Here is a 4,323-nt window from a genome sequence, read left to right as displayed (position 1 = left end):
ACGACTGGCAGCAGAGTGACACCTTCAGCTTCACCACTTCCCTGTCAAGATCATCACGCTGCTGCTTCTGGACAGCGAGGACGAGGAAGAGCTGGTGATGCGCAGTTAGCTGATTTGGATCAAAGCTGGCTCCTTATTTGGTACAGAGGAGGGAAGTAGAGGGCGGAGGTGGCTGTGAGCTGGGGTTTAAGAAGCTGCTGTACATCCAATCATCCAATCAACACTTAGGAACTCTTTCAAACCAGCAATCAGCAGCATCCACCTGCCTCAACAGTCAACACACACATATCCATACTCACATCTCAGAGAAAGCAGAGAAAGATGCACACCATCCCGTGGGAGGAGCCAAACGTCTAAAAATATTTGACCATGTGATCATGTATCATGAAATTTACCCCCACCCCAAAATCAAACATTTCTCCCCCAAAAGAAATGGACTTGGGGTTTAGAGTGTGTTTGGGGAGTGTGGGTTCATCTTGTCTCCACACTGGGTGAGTGCTGAATATTTGTATATGTGTGTATGAGGGTGGTGTATGTTTGTGTCTGTGTGTGCATGTTTGTCTATGTCTATGTGTCAAGTCAGGTCTCACATACTGGCTCACTCCCGGCGGCTGCTTGGCATCCGTGACTCTGTCAGGCTACTTTGGGGGGTCACTCTGGTGCAGCTGGCTGCCGGCCCTCTCTGACTTCTGCACTGTGGCTACTGGGTGACATCCCATATAGGCATCTCTTCAGCTCTTTCAAGGAGGGTGGAGCATCTGCCCATCCGGTGGTCCTGGGGGGGGGCTGAATCTATGGCTCCCCACACCCACTATCAGATCTTTACACGGAAAAACCTTTTGAATACAAGTGCACACAGGTGTGCGTCAAGATGAACCGAATCAACCTTTTGGGACTGCAGGGAGGGCACTGGCTGCCTCGAGAGCGAAATGCCGTGACCTGTTATTGGAGATACAACATCAGGAAATCTGGCTACCTGTGATTTTACCATATTAATGGCTACTTTTAAAGCGTTCCTTGAGCTTGTTGAGACCCACATTACAAATGACGTTACATCCTCAGATCAGAGCCCCAAATAAAGCTTATTGTTATTCATGTTTTTATTATTGGCTCCAATGGAGAGGTTGTTGTTCAGTTCCACCTGCAAACACAGATCCCGTTTGAGTTGCCTCAGGAAGCTCATCTAGTGCAAAACTGCCAAATCAAACATGCTGAGCTACCGGCTCCACCTGTTTATTATTTATTAATAATAAATTATAGAATGTGTTACTGTTTATCTGCAAGACCTTCATTAGGAACCTGGAATTTTAAATCATTATGCTATTATTATCATTTCAAAATGCCAATCACTGGCTGTCACTACAGGTCTGTGCTGGACTTTCAGTAACAGCCACTTCCATGCAACAACTGCCTGAAGCATAGTACACTAAAAACTCATTCTTTACAAATCCCTTTGCAGCCCTGGCAAAAGCCTGCTTTTAGTAAATGGTAGAAGGACTGGTTCTTATGTAGCACTTATATAGCGCTACTCTGACGCCACAGCCAGGGTTCAGTTTATCAGCAAGAGATTTTTATTTAAACAAAGGAATAAACTGAAGGCTTATTTTTGGCCAAGACAAACATCAAAGTTGAAGGCAGCTGGACATTTGGATGCAGAATGTACACTTTTTAAGCAATGGCAAGAAAAACAGATGAGCAGGGCCTTCATACTGAAAAACAGGACAAGCTCTAAATCTTAGCAGGGAGCTGACGGGACTGGCAGAGAGAAAATCCTCTTCTTCCCATCCTCCTTTAAATTTGATCTGGGAAACTCCATCAATAACTCAGCCCTGATGCACAAGAGAACGAGAATGAGTAGATGGTTAAAAGAGAATCCAGGAGATGGAAAGACAAGACGAATAGAGGAGCAAAGAAATTATCACAAGGACCCACAGTGGACAAAGGGTCATAATCATATTTTGTGAAGCAATAACTTGTTGGATAACAGCTGAATGTGTACCTGCAGTGTCCTCGGACTGGAGAAAACAACATGTGAGTGTGTATCTGTAATTTTATTGGCTGATTGTCTGAAGTTCATATCCTGATAGGTGACTTGACTTAGACTTGATGACAGCGTCCTTTCTGCAGGAATGAGAAAGACGAGGATTTAAACACGAGACAAATAATAAAAGATTCTAAACCGAAGACGTCTGCCAGCATGGAGCACAAACTGGGAGTCATCAGGACGCTACAACACAGAGCGAACACCATCCCCACAGACACAGCAGCCAGGAGGAACATCACATCAAGAAGGCCCTGAGTAAATGTGGTTATCCCAGCTAGTTAGATTAGATTAGATTAGATAGAACTTTATTAACACTAGCATCCCCAGGCTTCGGGTGGGTTCCTCTGGGAAATTCGATTTCCAAAAAAGCACAGCACCGACAGAAGTTACAGAGTTACAGAATATTTTATATATATATATGTGTGTGAAGCTCCGCTTCACACACACACACACACACACACACACACACATATATAAATACAGAGACAATATAAATAAAATATACGAAGGGGATAAATAGAATAAATAGGAATAAAAAATAAAAATACAAGTGAATTGCACATTTCAAGTATTGAGTCTATTGCACTGTTGACTATTTACAAAAGTATTGCACAAAGGTATTGCACAGTGAGGTGAAGAGGCACTACAGCTTAGTTGTTCCCCCCTCCTTTGTCCTCCTGTTTCCCCTCCCTCTCCCCTCCAGAGAGGAGTTAAACAGTCTGATGGCGTGTGGGACAAAGGAGTTTTTAAGTCTGTTAGTTCTTGTCTTGGGGAGAAGCAACCTGTCACTGAACAGACTCTTCTGGTTGTTAATGGCCGTGTGCAGAGGATGCCCAGCATTTGTGACAGGTTGAATGACTATTGCATATAAAACTGTTCAGTTAATACTAATTCATATCAGTTGATATAAGGACGAAAATAATGTAAATATGGTAAGAAAATGGTTAAGAGTTTATTATTTTTCATGTTATATTAATGGCTTTCATGTTACTTAAGAGAACTGCAATCTATACATCAGTGATCGGCTAGTAAGCCTTTTCTGGGATCGATTAGTAGTGTCTCTATTCTCCACTAGGGGGCTTTCGCGCGTTCTCCTCACTGCAATAAACTACTGCATGAGAGACGCAAGTCATAATCACTCTCGTGATTCTTTTCCCCCTGTTTTCAGGTAAAAGTGTTTAAAAGTTGATATATTTCCAATGTGTACACTGTTAAGATATTTAAGAGGTAATCCTTCATTGTTTTGTAAGCGTTAAAAGCATTACATTGCAGTTTTGTGCACATATACGTGGCGGTTTTGAGCTGTGTTTTGTACTGTGTAATGGCCATTAAGATAACGGCAGGAGCTAAAAACACCACGATTGTCAGCCATTTTGTCAGGAAACCTGCTCAAGTATATGTATAGTAAGCACTTTAGTATTTCGGTTTATTATTTAGTGTTTTTCTTCCACCATGTGACATTTAGCAGTACAGAATGTGAAACGTTTCTGCTCATTCTCACTGCAATAAACTACTGCATGAGAGACGCAAGTCATAATCACTCTCGTGATTCTTTTCCCCCTGTTTTCAGGGGTGTAACATTTGGAGGCACCGCTGGGATAGCTGCTTAGATGTCCGGTGTCCACAATCTGCACATCGTAGTCCAAGCCAGCTAAATCCCCCCCACTACAACCCAGGCAGACTGCAGTGAGGAAAGTGTTGCTGTCGAGGCGAACTGGTAGCTGTGTTTTAGCGCATGTTTCCTGAGGCCAGCCAGAGATCATCAGGGGCTGCAAAAGCGACTCAGCTCAGCGTCACCCGTACATGCAAAATTCTTCCAGCCTACTGCCACAATGTCTTCGGTGGAAGAGCTGCGAGAAGAGGTTGTGCGTGAAATGCACACTCTGTCCAAAGACCAACTAGTGTCAATCTGCGAGTTCCTTGGCATTGCAGAGAAAATAGATGTTAGCAGAAAAACACGACTGTCACTGCTAACACACATCCAAATACACATTGAGAGAGAAGGTATAACAGTACTTGAGGATGAAGGAATGTCAGAACTGTTGTTGCTTAATGATAAGATTGCTGAAATAATGAAAGAGACAATTGTTGAGACTGAACCAAATGCAAATGAAGAGGGTGATTCAGGACACAGAGAGCAACCAAATACTGCAACCTCACTGGTAACAGAGACAGCTAATGCAGTTAACACAGCAATTATTTCTCACTCCCAAGGTAATCGCTTTGTCCCTAACTCATCTGTGTCAAGTACCCCCCAACGACCAAGCCCTTACTGGCAG

The sequence above is a fragment of the Diplotaxodon limnothrissa genome, linkage group LG3 (assembly GCF_057381915.1).
Source record: "Diplotaxodon limnothrissa isolate DT_005_m linkage group LG3, D_limnothrissa_male_GT1.1, whole genome shotgun sequence".
Classification (NCBI taxonomy): domain Eukaryota; kingdom Metazoa; phylum Chordata; class Actinopteri; order Cichliformes; family Cichlidae; genus Diplotaxodon; species Diplotaxodon limnothrissa.
This window is presented reverse-complemented; position numbering follows the sequence as displayed.